This window comes from Podarcis vaucheri, assembly GCF_965113315.1.
Source record: "Podarcis vaucheri genome assembly, chromosome: 3".
In the NCBI taxonomy this organism is placed as follows: Eukaryota; Metazoa; Chordata; class Lepidosauria; order Squamata; family Lacertidae; genus Podarcis; species Podarcis vaucheri.
Window position 1 is genome coordinate 65,464,888 of NC_138761.1, and position 17,727 is coordinate 65,482,614.

A 17,727-nucleotide genomic window follows, 5' to 3' on the forward strand; every position below is an offset into this window, starting at 1 on the left:
AAGCTACCATCCAACCATGGAAAAGAGCTTCAGTTTGAGGTCCGTGAATGAAGACGAATCCCTTCCCCGTGGTGGGTTTTTCTCCCTCCCCCCCTCTAAGATATTATTATTATTTTCTTCTGTTCAAAACACCCATTTAAGCACCCAAATGAACACCAAATATGACATTGGAGATTTTGGAATTACAAAATATGTTGCTCATGATGACCAGTGCACATGTGTGGTGTGTGAGAGCCACTGGCGTAGAATGGGGGGGGGGAACAGGGGTAGTTGCCCCGGGCACAAAATTGTTAGGGGTGCAAAATTTCAACACCCAGTGCTACCTCAATACAGCTGTATGCTTCCACTGGGCTCTGTTGAAAATGGCTTCTCCATGCAGACCAGGAAGTGACCTCTCTAGACAACGGAATGATTCTTATTTTCTTATCCCTGTGGCTGCGATCTCCTGGGAGACACAGACGCTGCTAGGCAGTTGAATGCGCATGCATACTCCACCCATTTCACTTCCTCCCACCTACCCACTCCGCACACCCCTGGATGCTAGCAACCCATGCTACGCTACTGGTGAGAGAGCAGCTCAGGGCACCCAGCTACCTGTTAAAATAAAATGTGAAAAACAAAAATGAAAGCAGAACTAGTTTGCTGATTTAATATATGAAATATTTCTAAGGTTACCTTCATACTATCAATGCTTTGCTGAAGCGATTACAGTGCATACCAAAAACTGAGCTGTGTGCTGTTAATGGATGAAAGGGTGACAGAGCCACTTTAAAAAATCCCTGCAATACATGGATGTACTATGACTCTATGATTCTATGTCTGCAGTTCGGAAACTGACCAGGAAATGCACTGAGAAGTGTGGGATGGACAAGGGATTAAGGGGAAGATGGGTATGCACGGTGTAAGAAAATCAGGATGAATGCTCATTATCCTATAACTACCCCATAGGCAAATGAGAATGGATGCTCCATAAAGATCTACTCTGTACCTTTAAAGCACATCCAATGCACACTGAAAGCACATGACCTTCTCCAAAGAAGAAGTTCCCAGGGTTCCCAGGATTCTTTGGGAGAACTCGCATGCTTTAAATATGTGTTGGATGTGCTTTAAATGGTATGGTGTGGATCTGCTGGCAGTTTAAGCTCTACATAAGCTTTATGGACGCAAATAAGAATGAATTCTCAATAAACAGATCATCTGGAAGAGCCTTAAGTTTAGAACAGTGAGCAGTAAAAATAGGGGCAATGGATCATAAGGGTGTCAAACAGGCAAAGCACCCGTCCTTATTTTTATTAAGGTGGGTTTAGAGGGGGTGGTGTGCTAGGGCAATACCATCATGGGCATGGGTGTCGCTGTGGTCTAAACTATGGAGCCTCTGGGCTTGCCATTCAGAAGGTCAGCGGTTCAAATCCCTCAGACAGGATGAGCTCCTGTTGCTTGGTCCCAGCTCCTGCCAACCTAGCAGTTCGAAAACAAGCCAGTGCAAGTAGATAAATAGGTACCACTGCAATGGGAAGGTAAACGACCTTTCCGTGCGCTCTGGTTTCTGTCACAGTGTCCTGTTGTGCCAGAAGTAGTTTAGTCATGCTGGAGAAAGCTGTCTGCAGACAAATCCCGGCTCCCTTGGCCTGAAAAGCAAGATGAGCACCACATCCCACAGTTGCCTTTGACTGGACTTAACTGTCCAGAGGTCCTTCGCCATTTTTACCTTGTAAACAGCAATACTGGTTTACACACTTTTGTGAGGAAAGAGGTATCATAAAATGACTTCAAGCTATGCCTTTTGAGGCAACACAGCCTTGTGTCAAGACAATTGTTTATGAACCCCCCCCCATACATGATGCCTTAGTATCTGTAGTAGTGTCATCTGCATGTCCATAGGCAGTCATTACCTCTGATAGCTTGTCCCTTTTTTCAGGACTTCAAAATGTCTGGGAAATATCCCTGGAGACTGAATGAGACAGAGGAGCTCTATAAGTATCCAAAAGGGAAGGGAAAGGGAGAGAGAGTCTCATGCTTAGGTACTACTGTACCTGCCAACTGGTGTGTCACAAAAGAGCTAAGATTACCAGCTGGTCAATTATCTGATTAAAGAGATTCTTTCATTTGCAGGCTTTTCTTTTTCCTTCTTTTTTAAAATCCTGACTGAAAGCAAAATCTGTAGTAAGTTACTACACTTCTTCCTTGGCAGCGATTAACAGCAGGTTTTTAAGGGGAAATAAAAGAGGAGGCGTGGAGGGAATCAGTTTTTTTGTGTTGGCCAAAAGCCATGCATTTCTCTCCCCCCCGCCCCCTTTCTTGCTAGCATTAATCTCATTTATCTTGTTCTCTGTAAAAAGAGGGAGGAAAAATAACTGACCCAAAGTTCTTTATTTGTTTTTAAATGTTAAACTCAATCAATTAAATGAGAAGTTCCCCCTTTTAAAAAAACACACACCAAAAAACACACACAACCATTCAGATTTCATTAATTTACAACTGCCATGAAATCCCTTTGAATTGCAGAGTGCATAAATTATCATTCTGCCAGCCCAACATCAGAAGTATGTCTTCAGGGCCCCTGGACTCAGCCACAGCTGCCTGAGTTAGAGGATGGATGTGTGACATGTTGGTGTTTCACTGGCCACTTAATGAACTGTCACAATACATATAGGACCCATGATGGGAGTCCACAGATTTAAAGCTCTCATTCTAGGCAACTTAGCCACTAGACTCACAATTCAGTCAGGTGTGTGTGTGTTTTTTTAAATTAAAAAACCTTAAAATAAAGTCTTAAAGATCACATAGAAATATGTTGTGTTTTTGTAAAAGGTAAAGGTAAAGGACCCCTAACAGTTAAGTCCAGTTGCAGACCACTCTGGGGTTGCAGTGCTCATCTTGCTTTACAGGCTGAGGGAGCTGGCGTTTGTCCACAGAGAGTTTTTCTGGATCATGTGCCAGCATGACTAAGCCGCTTCTGGCAAATCAGAGCAGCACACGGAAACACCATTTACCTTCCCGCCGGAGCGGTACCTATTTATCTACTTGCACTTTGGCATGCTTTCGAACTGCTAGGTTGGCAGGAGCAGAGACCGAGCAACGGGAGCTCACCCCGTCGCAGGGATTCGAACCGCCGACCTTCTGATCGGCAAGCCCTAGGCTTGGTGGTTTAGACCACAGCGCCACCTGCACCCTTGTGTTTCTGTACATGGAACTAATTCTGTACTAAATTGGATGGTGCAGGGTCAGAGGATCCTTCCAGGAAGGAGAGCTGCCCAGCTACAAAGAGGTTTAAACTGCTTGGGGGGAGGTTTTCCTAAATGCTTTGAAGTTAAGGAAAGACACACACACACCACACCCCTTGGGAACTTCATTAAGCTTACAAGGTAAATGCAAACCCACCATCTCCCAGCCAGATACTTCAAAATTAAAATTTTGCTTGAAGAATTCTACCTACTACATTCTCAGAGGGATGCTTGTTTTGCTTCTGTGCCCCCTTAAAAAATAAATACTGTGCAAAGGTTCAACATAGCACAAGGCGCTAGGGAACCAGAGAAATCTTATTGCTTAGAGGTCAGAGGGAGTTTGATCCCCAAGAATTCCTACTGAGCCACTCCAAGGGCCAGAGGTGTAAAGCGCTTGCCCTACTAGGGGCCCTGATGGTGTGGCAGAGTCAGGGAGCCTTACAACACAATCCCATGTGTTATGTACTGAGAACAATAGGATCCAAATTGCAGCAGTCTGATTAGTCCTAGAACAATAGGATTCAGAATGCAGCAGTCTGATTGGTCCTAGAACAATGCAGCAGTATGATTGGTTGGCAGGAACCACCCAATCCTGCTCCAGATTGAAGTGAATCCACAACCTGATTGGCTTACAGTAGAATTCCGGAATTAGCCAATCATGTGCAGCCCATTGTGTAAATAATGTATATAAAGCAGATACTGTGAGGGGACTATCATTCATTCCTCCTCACCACTATGAGCTGAATAAAGAGCATGAAATCACCTTGCGACTCTGAGTATATTTCACCATGCATGTTTGCTCACATGGAAGTCCAACTGAGTCCTGAAATGTAATTGGATTAAATAAGATTTTGGAAGCAAAATTAAATGAATTTCTCTTTCCTTGAAATCTAGCACGTGGGAGGCCATCCAAAAAGAATAATTGGCTTATTTTTGAATTGTAATTGTAATTTGGCAATGTTAGAATGTGGCTTATATTGGATATATGTAATTGAAAGTTAATAAAAACTATTTATATATATATAAAAAGGAAGTCCAAGTGAGTCCAAAAGTGCTCACTCCCAGGTAAATGCATAGGATTGCAGCCTTAATTATACCAACCCATGAAGGGAAGTTAGGTGAGTGGATGAAAAGTTATGAACTGGCTTTTAAATATATAGATGGCCAATTCTGCAATAATAATAGTAATAATAATAATCCTGCTAACTCCCTGCCACAGTGGCAGAAAGTTCTAACTGCTCCATTAATCATTGCATTCCTGTTTTTATGTAGAGGTCATGGAGCTGTGAATGTCCTCCTGTCTGTCTAGCATTGGGAAATGATGCTCTTTGAGCAACAACCCCAACATCTACAAAGGATGTCTAAGAATAATTAATGATCATTTCCTGTACTTTCAAACTGCAGACCTTTTAGATGAAAAGGGGCACATTGTCCACTGCCTGTGCCCAGAAGCAAGCCCAGGAACACCAAAACCATTCTTGACAAATGTTTATGTAACTTTTTTTTACATTTCACAGTAAGAGATTTATCCACACAGCCCCCCCCCCAGTGGTTTTCCTAGTGCCTAATTATTATTGCACTAGTAGGAAAACCTTCCTTCTGTTTCTTGGGATGCTACAACAATCCAATTAAACAGACTGAGTCAGCCAGTGATCTGATTCCAGTGTTGCCCTTTCTCAATTCACATCTTTGGATCACTCCACCTTAATGACTGAGAGTGTGCCACAGTCTTGTTTTATCCAGTCACTATGCTCCTGAGTTGAAGGGACATTTTAGCCTGTGCTGTTCCTTGATAAAATAGGGAATTTCCCCCCTCATGTTCCTCCCACCTTCAGTCAGGTCTCACATGTCACTGGACTCTTGTATTGGTGCGATTGCAACAAACTAAGTGTTATGTACTGAGTTGAATAGGATCCAAAATGCAGCAGTCTGATTGGTTCTGGAATAATAGGATCCAAAATGCAGCAGTCTGATTGGTCCTAGAACAATGCAGCAGTATGATTGGTCTGCAGGAGCCACCTAATCCAGCTCCAGATGGAAGTGAATCTACAACCTGATTGGCCTACAGGAGAATCCCGGAATTAGCCAATCATGTGCAGCCCATTGTGTAGATAATGTATATAAAGCAGATATTTTGGGGAAACATTCATTCCTCCTCACCACTATGAGCTGAATAAAGAGCATGAAATCCACTCTATACTCCGAGTATATTTCACTAAGGCAACTAGGGACAGAAGCATAGCTCAGTGGCAGAGCAGCTGGTTTACATGCAGAAGGTGCCAGGTTCAATCCCTGGCATTTCCAGGGTACAGATCTGCCTGAAATCCTGCTTTGCTTACTGCTGCCAGTAGGCAAACAGTATACTGGACTAGATGGACCAATGATCTAACTTGGTATACAGTCACTTCCCCTGTTCCTAATGACAACAAATATGAAAGGGTGGACTCCACACTTTGAGTAGATAGCGAATGGTCCAAATGCAAGAAGGGATGGATGCTCCACTACCTCTCTCTCTCTCTCTCTCTCTCTCTCTCTCTCTCTCTCTCTCTTGCTGTTCATCATTTTGTTTTTATATTTTCTTTTTTCCAAAACTTATTTATACTTTTCAAGTTTATACATTTCACTAATTTTATACATTTCACTAATTTTACAATCATTTTAACATTTCAAAACTTGACTTCCTTCCCCCTCTTTCTGCGGTTCCTTAAATTGATCTGCATTAAAAACCCTCTGCATATCCAGATTAACTTAATTTGCTCATTTATTCATCTTCTTTCAATATGTACTCTTATAAAATTGCAGGTTATTATAATAATCCTGCCAATGATCTTATCTATTTTCAATTTATCTGTAAATATTGAATAAACCATTTCCATTCTTTTATTAAAAAGTTTGTTATCTTGATTTCTTACTCATCCAGCAAGTTTCGCCACTTCTGCGTATTCCATACGTTTTTGTATCCATTCCACCACATCTCATGGTGCAAAGAGAGGAGAATGAGGGGTCAACCCCATTGCAGGCAGGATGAAAAGTACAACTGGGAATTGAAGAACTCAATATGCAGTGTTAAGTGGTTTTCTAATGGGGCAGAATTAGAGCTGTCTGAGTGGTGTACATGATTGGGCACTGAGCCGAGGGGGCACCATCTCAAAGCCCAATAAGTGAGGCCCTGGGCTTTTGGAAAGAGGCATAAGACTCTAACAGGGTCGTAGAGTCCTCCTACCTCCTTCCCAAAGCCTACTTGGTGCTTTCTGAGGGTTTGGGAAGGATGGACAGAAGGGCTCTGGCCCCTTGCACTTCCTTCCCAAAACTTACCCACCTTTGGAAAGGCTGTGTGAGGACTGGGGCAGGGGGGGGGAGGGAACACCAAATTTTGGCCTCGCACAGGGCACCATAGTACCCAAGTCTGCCATTGTTTCTAACAAGGATGCACAAGGCAACCATGGTTTAAAAACAGGTGACAGCCACCATTTGCACCATGGACTGTGCGTGGGTCAATAGCATACGGTGACAAAATAGATGATGACAAAAATGACTACCTGGAAGACCTCCAAGCATAAAAATGAGAAGAAAGCAGGCACACGAGAAAGGCAAACTGTTAGCTCCACTCGTCTGACATGTTGTTTTTAAGCATAAAATCAGCAAAGCCTGAAGCTTTAATGCTCTGAATTAGTTTTGTTATATTTTATTAACCTTTCCACAGCTGGCACACTCGAAACCCCTCTTTCATCACATGCTTAGCAGACGTTCAAGTGCAGCTGAGAGCTGAGCCAAACTTCTGTCTGCTGGACTCACTGTCAGTGCGCCATGGCTTCCCTGCTAACCTCCTGTCCTCTCAGATGCAGCCGGTGGGATACAGCAAAGTTGAAAGAAGGGAAATCCCTTTCAGGACACTCTCAGACCAGTTACTCCAGGGAAACTTGCCACAAGCCACCAATGACAATATCTTCATTTTGCCAATTAGGGTCAGTTTTATTTTCTGCCTCATTATATATCAATGATTATCTAGACGTCAGTTAGATTTTTGTCCTTACCTAAACCCATTGGCTTAGCCCACATTTACATGTGAGTTCTTGGGCATGAAGAGGTAGAAAGTTATTGCTTTTAAGGTTTGGACTATATGATACTTCATCAAATATTTGCTTTACTCCAAAACACAACTGTACCACTTATTGATAATGTGGGGACAGCAGGTATTTAACCCATCTGATTCTCTCTTGCAGACGCTTTCCAGAAATTGATCTGACATGTGGGTCCCAGAGCTCAGTGGTGGGAAACTGTGGAGAGGATCAAAGTGTGTGTGTTGGAGGAAGGACAAAATGGCAGCAGGAGAAGAGTTAAGTACTGATTCTCTACAGCAAATGCCTCCTCAACCCACACTGGCATTAGGCTTGTTCACATTTACAACTGAGCATAGATGTCTCTACACATAAGCCAAGTATTCATAGGAAAGAGTGCACACTTGTTGATATGCACAACTCAGTTTTTATGTATACATGCCAACCTAGCAGTTCAAAAGCATGCCAGTGCAAGTAGATAAATAGATGCTGCTGTGGCGGGAAGGTAAATGGCATTTCTGTGCGTTCTGGCTTCTGTCATGGTGTTCCATTGCACCAGAAGCAGTTTAATCATGCTGGCCACATGACCCAGAAAGCTGTCTGTGGACAAACACTGGCTCCTTTGGCCTGAAGGCGCGATGAGCGCCACAACTCCATTGTTGCCTTTGACTGGACTTAACTGTCCAGGGGTCCATTACCTTTACCTATACATGTAACCAGACTGTACACTCATTGAACATTCCATGTGCATAACTGTACAAATAGCTCAGCTATTTGCACAAACAGATACACAGATTGCACACTCAATGAAAGTAATGTGCAAATAATATCCCTAATGAGGGGCAAGAAAAGGTTGGTCACCCCATTTTTTGCTTTGTGTGCAATGTGTAGCTCTGGCCCATCTGCTCAGGAATCTATGTACTGGAGGCAAGATGAGATGGCCAGTGGGTTTTGGTCTAGAAGAAAGTATGGGAGGGTTGCATATCAACAGCATGAAATCACCAGAACTCACTGACAGCTGCCAGTAAGGTGACAGCTGGCTGGCATAGCCATGGAAATGGGGAGCAAGGAAGGGAAAATTCATACAAGACCTTGTGGAAGTGCAACAGGTCACAGGCATTTTGGAAAAAGAAGAGCAGCTAGGAACAAATGCTTCAGGATCTGGTCTGGCAGACCTTTGAATTTTTTACTTTGACTCAAGGACAGTCTTGACAACCTAGAAGTTAGATTCCTGTACTATACTGCCCTTAGTGACTGTCTAGAAGCTGCAGCTAGTAGAGAATGTGATGGCCCTCTTTCTGATATGAGTGGGTCACCAAACTACTACTTTAGTCCAGCGTGCTTATCATCTTTGGGGTGTAAGTCATGTTTCAACCTTTAAAGTCACAAGTGCTGGGTAATAATAGCAAATGCTTACGGAACGAAAATTATAATTGAGTGTTTTCTTCTGTTTGTCCTGCATTGGGTTCTGTTTTGTTTGTTACCCTATAGACAGAACGGGGTAGAAACTGAAACAACACAAAACAGCTACAAGAGCATAGATTCAGTCCCAAATTTGAGCAGACTTATCAAGGCACTTTCTTAAACCAGCTTTCATTATTTAGTTAGATACACCCAAGCATAAAACTACTGTTAGAGTTATGCTATTGGAGGGTAAAGTGAAATGTTCTATTTATTAAGGGTTCACAAGAGAAACTCACTAGCTCCTATCTATGAACCCCTGCTCTCCAAATCCTATCACCCCTCCTGACAGCATGGTTAGCTTCGGGCCTCTGTGTCAGCATGGTGGCAGCATTAACATGAGCAGGAGGAATGGCAGCAGATTTTGCTGTTGGGATCCAACAGCTCAATGCATCTGATTGGAATCTTACAAGAAAATGAATACACACAGGCCAATGTTGTATAAAACTGCTAGTCATGTAATGCCATTGACTCATGGAGAAAGAGAAATATTTGACTGCAACTAAGATCACTTCCAAACCATTGTTATTTTTGGATGGGAATCAGTCACATGCCAGTAAATTCAGGTTGTGCAATGAAAGTTGGTTTATAGGCCTTGAGCAGAAAACTACAGTCATACCTTGGTTTTTGAACAGCTTAGATCTCGAGTGGTTTGGTTCCTAAACGCCGCAAACCCAGAAGTGACTGTTCCAGTTTGTGAACTATTTTTGGAAGCTGAACATCTGAAGGGGGCTTCCACAGCTTCCGATGGGCTGCAGGAGCTTCCTGAAGCCAATCAGAAGCCATGCTTTGGTTTCTGAGTATTTTGGAAGTCGAACGGACTTCTGGAATGAATTCTGTTTGACTTCTAAGGTACGACTGTATTTCCTCACTCCCAAAATCAGACTTTTTGTGATATGGAACATCATTGGGAAATTGCACTGTGGTGTAGTACTTAGTTGATCTGACATCGTCGAACCTCCTTGCAAGCAAATCAAAGTGAATGTTCCATAAACAGCCATTGTCATCTAACTTCCCAGCAAACAAATCAGAATGAAGGCTCAGTAAACAGGTCACTGGGAAGTGACCTAAATAACTGAGTTTCTAGTGGAACAGGGCAGCTAGCATTGACCCACAAATGATTGCCTGAGTGTGTGCTTCAGACTTCACACACTGTTCTATAATAGACAAGTTCTCATGTTTGTGCAAGAGCATCTCTCCCCCCACCCCCCAATGCAATGCTCTGTGAGCAGGAGATACCTTTGGATCGCACCCACTGTATTCTTTCAAACACAGGAAAATCTGCCTGTGTGCACTGGACCTCAGCTCCGTCTCCCTGAGAAACATACAGCTGCCAGTGCCCCAAGATCAGTTTTCAACATGTTACTTTATCCTCACTTGGAGAAAAAAGCATGCAAGACAAAGTACGGGGGACAAATAGTTGCGATTTTGAAAAATTTCCAAGCTAGACCAAAGTATGCCTCATTGCATGCGTGTTCAGCATTAGGGGGAAAATAAATGTGCTGTTTTCAAATTTTTTGCTTCAGGGTCAGCCAATATCAGTCTACCATGTAACAGCTTTGGGGAGCGGGGGGGGGGGGGGCTTCGCTTAATGATAGCACTGCCAGAGTAAACAGTGCCTCAAACCAGGGAAATCTAAAGCACATGCGTTATTGTCAGGTTTGGCTTTGCTAGTTTTGCTAATCAAAACAGCAGCTTTGCTTTTAAGAGCTATTTCTGTTAAGGCTGCTAGCAGTTTATCAGGACAGGAGTGGGCAGGAATGTGTATTAAGGTTTTGCTCTATGCATTGTTGAGAAACTGAGAGGTCAGATTCAATTCCTTTAAAAGAAAAGGTGCTTCATGCCATTCTAAGCTACAGTACTGTAGATTATGCTTTCTGCACAAATTTATTTTTGTTGTTGAGCTGTCTACTAAGGTAGCTTAGCGCAGCAACAAATACTACTTGACAAGTACAAAATTTCCTCATGAACAGTGAATATAAAGAGGTTACCAGGAAGATAGCCTACAGTACAAGGGCAGAAGAGAAGGGGGAAAGAGTTGCTCCTGTCCTGGTTTGTTTTGCTGAGCAAATGCAGCTCAAACTTGAGAGCATGTGCCAATTACATTCTAAGAAACAAATGGCAGAACTTACAAAATGCTGATAGATTAATGGCCGTCTAAATCTGAGGCCCAGGCCAAATGCCTCCGCACCTTGGATCTGAACAGCCTTGATCAGAGTTGCCCTCCATTTGGGATGTCATGGTTGTACAGATTGGAGCATTATTATTTATGCAGAAGGCCATGTATTAAGCTTGCAAGCTTCAGCCTTGCAGGACTAGTTGCAAGTTACTGCATAGATTATTGGGGCAGGGGATCTGCCCTGTTCCGTTCCCTCCTCCCCTCTCCCAATTAATTTCCATCTCCAGGGCTTGGTGGTATATGGGAGTGCAGAGGAAGAATCACTAGGGGATTCCCCCGTGACATCACCAGGGGCCACCTCTAGGTCTCAGGCTTGGGCCCTGATATCACAGGGTCTGGTATGCTTCTGACCTGGCAACCCTATTGGGGACTACTCTTAAATGGGAACCAGAGCACATATTTATTGGAGTTTCTGTGATTCAGTCTCCCTTTCCCTGGCAACCGGAATTCTCATTGCTGCCTGACAACCGATGAGGGGTTTCAAAGGAGGTTTCTTATGCAGTGAAAGATGTGCGTAGAACAAAAAAGTGAGAAGCCCTGAGGCAGAAACACACACACACACACACACACTTGTGCATGCTGAACAGAACTCCCTGTCTCACAGCTTTTTTGCTTTATGCTGAAATCTGGCGTCTAAGGATTACATTTACAGGAAATGTTTTCATTTTACAATATTTGGCTTCCCCCCCCCCTCAGAAAATAAAATATGGTTCCTTTAATGTTGGGGGAGCTCTTGGCAGTTGAATAAATAGCTATGTCTTAGTATCTTATCCAAATCCACTGCAAGCAAAGGAAAGATTCCTATGGTTGACATTAATAGAATCTGGATTAGGATTCTTGTTTCATAGCATTTTGCAAGGTATGATTCAGTCCCGTCACACAGTGCTATTTTGTATCCATTCTGTGCAAGCTATTTAAATTAAGCCTTTTTAAAAGGACATTCCCATAGCTTCAAATATTTTAAACTGCAACATGTCCACACTATTCCTAACGGTGCTCTTACAGTGAATCTTATTCGCTATATATCAGTGAGAACTGGAAAAACAATTAAAGGAAATTCAGGGGTTGAGATCGGAAGATCTACCTTAGGCGAGTTCAAAATCTTGGGTATCTGCCAGAGGGATGTTCTGACCAGCAGGCTCCAATGTCACATTAAAAGCTACTTTTGAAAGCCCCTCCACTTAAAAAGGGATGGGATCTGAAAGCCCCAAGCCCAATTTGGTGTGTGAAGCTCGTTCTATGGTTCTTTGCATCACAGCCACTGAAAGAAATTAGAATAAATCTGCACTTGACCACTAAAATTATACTGTAAGTGACTTGGCAGGGTTGTTGTGAGTATAAAGACGGTATAATTTTAAGACAAATTAAAAGGTAGTACAAAAAGTAGAATGGTGCAGGGGGTGGTTCAGGTGAGAACTCGGGGTGCAGAGCCTATGTGAAGTATGGGAACATGAATTGCACCTTCCTGAACACCCCACCCAGCCACGCCTGTCCCAGCTGACAGCCACACATTGGATCTGCCAAGGACCTACATGTAAAGGTCAGAGTTTGCAGCCCAGAACATCCCAGACGTGTCCCAGATTCTTTTTTTTTTAAGGCTGTTGCTGCTGTTGTTCATGCTTCCAATCCTGGCCACACAGATACTGTTACGATATAGAAGCAATGCAGCTTCAAACTGGTAGCTTGAAAACAAAACATGGTGGGAATGTTGGGACTGTCCGTGGGAAACAGTGGGACAGTCAGTTCCAGTGGCGTAGCGTGGAGGGTGCGGGGGGGGGCGGCCGCACCGGGCGCAACATCTGGGGGTTAGGGGTAGGGGGCACAAATTACTTGCCTTGCCCCGGGTGCTGACAACCCACGCTACGCCACTGGTCAGTTCACAGGGCGATGCACCGGAATTAGCTCAGAGTGTAATATGAGCTCTTCCTCTTGCGTATGTACAGGAAGTACAGGAAGTCTTTGTCACTTGACTGCTGGAGTTTGAAGAGTACAGACATGTTTTCTGTAATGCTGCAAAGACAGAAATAAAGGCATGTAAATACGTTTCTCCCTTTCCCTGCCGGGGGGAGCAGGAGGGAGTGAGTGTGTTCTTCCCACGTTTGGGAAGAATCGCCTATCGTGACCTAGCCTGGATCTTGCTGGGGAATGCAGCCAGGGAGGTCAACAGGAGACCAAGCCGGGTGCCTGGGAGAGTTGCCAGCTTCTCCCAATAAAGGCTTGATTTCCGACAGACACACCCTCCCCTAATTCAAAATTAGGGGCAACAAGGCTTATCATTTTTTATTACTATTTGCTTATCAGCATTACACACACATTTCTCCAAGCAGCTCAAGGTAGTCCATGGAGGCACAGGTCAGTTCTGTGTCCAGGGCTGCTGTCTACCAGCTCCATCTGGTACACTGGCTGAGACCCTACCTGCCTATGCACTGTCTCGCCAGAGTGGCACATGCTCTGGTTATCTCCCACCTGGACTACTGCAGTGTGTTCTATGTGGGGCTACCTTTGAAGGCAACTTAGAAACTTCAGTTATTCCAGATTGCAGCTGCCAGACAGGTGACTGGGAGAGGCTGCTGGGGCCGTATAGCACCAGCCCTAAAAGACCTACATTGGCTCCCGGTATGTTTCCGAGCACAATTCAAAGTGTTGGTGTTGACCTTTAAAGCCCTAAATGGCTTTGGCCCTGTATACTTCAAGGACTGTCTCCGTCCTCAGCGTCCAGCCTAGACACTGAGGTCCAGCTCCAAGGGCCTTCTGGTGGTTCCCTCACTATGAGAAGTGAAACTACAGGGAGCCAGGCAGAGAACCCACCCTGTAGAATCCCCCCCCCCCAAATCAGATGGGTGGGGTATAAGGAATAAATTAATTGTGATGATGATGATGTAGAAGTGAATAAGATGGAGGGGGCAGAATCTTTTCCATAGGTCTAGAAGCATATGGAGGCCCCTGTTAACAGTTCTATGTGGTGCTTTTAAGACTAAACAATTGAGGCTGCAATTCTATAAACACTTATCAGGGACAATCCCCCATTAATGCAGGTTTATTGTGCCATGAACCCACACCAGGCCGTACAAGGTTAAATAGCCTTTGTTAAATTAGGTGCATAAATATTTGCACAACTGCAGTGTGTCCACATTACCATTGCAAGGGAGGAGAATGGGGAGGAAACCAGAAAAACCTTGCCCTGCCTGTGGCCCCACCTTTGGTCCTCCTTGGTCACCAAGCCTCCCTACCGGTTTCAAAGACCTCTTGCCATCAACAATGCCTGTTGAATGCTACTACAAGTAGGATACAATAACCTTTCCATTTCTCTCACTTTGAATGTCACATTCCCCAAATAAATAAATAATCCACATAAACATTTTCAACTAAACAGCGCAAATGTTGTGCAGCAAGATAGCCACAGATTTTCTGTCCATGCAACTGTCCTCGTCTCAACAAGATCCACTTCAAAAGTTCTCAACCACATCTGAAAAAACCCCTTTTGTTTACAATATTTGCAGCTCAGCTGAATTCCACATGAGAATTAAACAACCTCTTCTAATCATGCATTTCTGGCTAAGATTAAAGATGTACTAGATACAGATGACTCAAATTGACTAGTATTCCAGGAATGAATTGTTACCCTCTCTAGTTTAACTATATAAATATAGCCGAGAACAATCCTGCGCATAGGGGCCAGTGAGTTCCAAGAAGGCATTTGCTTAGCTGAGCCATATGTCATTTGTGGGCAAAGTAATTGAGTGGGTTGTAGTGGAGTTGCTCCAGGATTTACTGGGTTGCATTGATTATCTATGCAGGGTGGGAAATCTGCCAAGTCTTGGAGGGATCATAATGCTCCTAAAGGAATAAATGCACAGTATAAGGGTGCTCCAGATTGTATTATTTAGTATTTATTTGGGGGAAATAGACACCCCCACCTCCAAAATGTCAAGGCAGCTTCCAAAAGAATGCTATAGCAGTAGTAAGGAACACCACACTCACTCTGCATGGTAAGCCATATGTAGTTGTTCCTCCTTGATCCCAGTTTTGCGACCATCGTCCATGACATGGTAAGCTCCTTTCAGGACTTCTGTTATGTGATTCATGTGGGGCTGTAACTCAGGAGAATTCAGAAGCTGTGAGGAGAATACAGTAGAATTCCACATGTCTTTTCTGGAGTAGGTCTCAGGCCCCCCTGGCATAAGTTAGGGATTGCTTCCTCCTAGATTTAATTATTCCCATCATTAATAGTTGCTGATGTTTCCTTGGGCTGTGCCTCATCCAGTCCTTACTCTCACCCAGTCTGAGGAACCATAGGGCAGGACTTTCTTGGTGGTGGCATCTCCTTATGGAACTCCCTGCCTAGAGAGAGCCCTTTGGCCCCTTCCATTGCTCTGTTTTGCTGTCTGCCTAAGGCCTTTTATTTCGCAAGGCATTTCCCTCCAGGCAATTGTTTGGGGAAGGTGCCTGGTAGTTGCTTTTAGCTATGCTTTCTTAAACAATATACTCATGGTTTTTTGCTGGGGTATTAGTGCTGGCTGCTTTTATTTGATCCCACTTGGGAGGTTTAATTGTTGAATTTCACTGTTGTTTTTATCAATCAATTCTATGCTCTGTACCTCCATAGGAAGCTAACCGACAAATGCTTATGTCCGTGAATGACTGGAGCTAGCAAGGAAAAGCCGGCAACCCCCAACCAACTACAGTTCATTGGAGTTCAAAGGTTCATTATAAGTTCAAAGGAGACAGCAGATTTGCATACAGTAACTTGCATATATAGGTGCAAAGGTAGAAATAATTGATATAATATATAGAGAAATATTTCTTACTGACAGACAGTGTTGTGTAGTGGCTAGAGTGTCGGACTAGGACCTGGGTGGCCAGGGTTCAAATCCCCACTCAGCCATGAAGCTCACTGGGTGACCTTGGGCCAATCAGTGCATCTTAGCCTAACCTGCTCTCAGAGTTGTTGTAGAAATTAAATGAGGAAAGGGAGAACCGGGCAAATACATACAAATACACACACTTTATTCCATGGGCAAAAGCCCTGATATAGACAGATGGACCATTTTGTGTCCCTGTGTTTTATTCCTTGGGAATTGGTTCCTGACTACGACATGTAAATGCACAGTGCAACCCCAGAGCCTTTGCTGTGCTGTTGGAAATGCTAAGTACAGACCAAAATAGAAAGATCTGGAAAGCCCACACACAGAGAGCCCAAAACTGAATCCATTGTGGTATCTTTCCTTTCCCCTTCAGGAACATTCTGTTTACCCTGCAACTGAGTCAAGTCCTAAATTATAAACAGCTATGTCACTGAGCAAAGCTCCCTCATGCGACATTTTCCCAAAAACACTGTATCACTGGATGCAACAATGTACTTTCTGCGGAGTCAAGAGCTTCCTCAGCTTCACACCGATCATTCACTACCAGCAAGAGTTACTCCAAGCCAGTTTTCCAAGATAAGGTTAGCATGTATTCATAGGGTATTCTGAAATCTCTTTAAAGCTGCCATTGGGGCACTCTGAGGAGAAGATGAGGGTTCAGCTTGGACCAGACAAGATCTGGTGCTTATTGCCATCTCTTCTGCTAGAAAGTCACCCCGTATTTTGCAAAGCTACATAAGCAAAGCTCTCGAGAAACAAGCCTGAACTAGCACATACCAGCCTCAAATGCCGTAATTAAATCAAATGCTTAATAAAGCAGCTGCACTTTTTGAAATTTTCTTCCAAGGCCGTTGTCATTATCGCCTGGGGCCACAGAAAAAGGCATGATAAGCATATGGTGGAGTGAAGAATCTCCAGGACGATCCCACAGGCCAAATGAAAGTGTACTTAAGGACAAACACTGCCTGCCACCAGCTGCTAACTATTTGCCAAGCCAATACTGCATTTCACCCAGTGCAGGGTAGGACAATTAAATTAATACTGTTCCTATTGCATGGTAAAGGGTTGGCCAACTAACAGCCGAGCTTGTTTTTGTCCCTTTCATAGACCTTTGATTTGCAGATGTGTTTCATGGCATAGAGCAAAACATTATACCTACTAATTGCTGTTAAAGACCTACTGTTAAAAGGGACTGCTCAAAAACTAACTTTTGGCATACAATTTGTAATAAACAATAATTCTGACCATCAGATGAGGGAGGGTATCTGTCGTCTCCTATCCATAGGAAAATGGCATTCCTTTCTTTCCAAACTTCTTTGCAAGATTCCCTTTGATAGTTTCAGTGAGATCAGACTACATGTCCTCATCCCAGCCCTATCTTCCCTCCTTTCTTCACACACCATACTTGTGTTATGTCTTATAATAACACAAAAGGCTGTAAGATGCAAACCCACAGAAGTTCCGAAAAGACACAGAATGCTGAGTGCAGAATTCAGTTTCCTAAGAATCTCAGCTTCTTTATAAAAAAGAACAACAACAAAACTAAACTAAAAGGTTCTAGCCCTCATGGCATGTTTGAAACACTGGTGACATCTCAAAGGAAGACAAGCTGCTGTATAAGATTTGCCAGAGATCTGCAAAATTCCTTCTCTTCCTCTCAACAAGCAGGAGCTTGGCAGTTTAAAACAACTGCAGAATAAATTACCCGTCTTAAGTGGTGCAATTTTGCTTAAGTTTGCATATGTATTATATATGTTGAGAAGTTCAGCATTTCTTGTAAAACAATTTACCATGGTGTGTTGTTGCTTAGTTGTGTCCGACTCTTCGTGACCACATGGACCAGAGCACGCCAGGCACTCCTGTCTTGGTGTAGCAACACTTTATTTTTTAGCACAGATTGTTCTGGTCATAGTGAATTTGGCTCGTGAAAGTAGCATCAG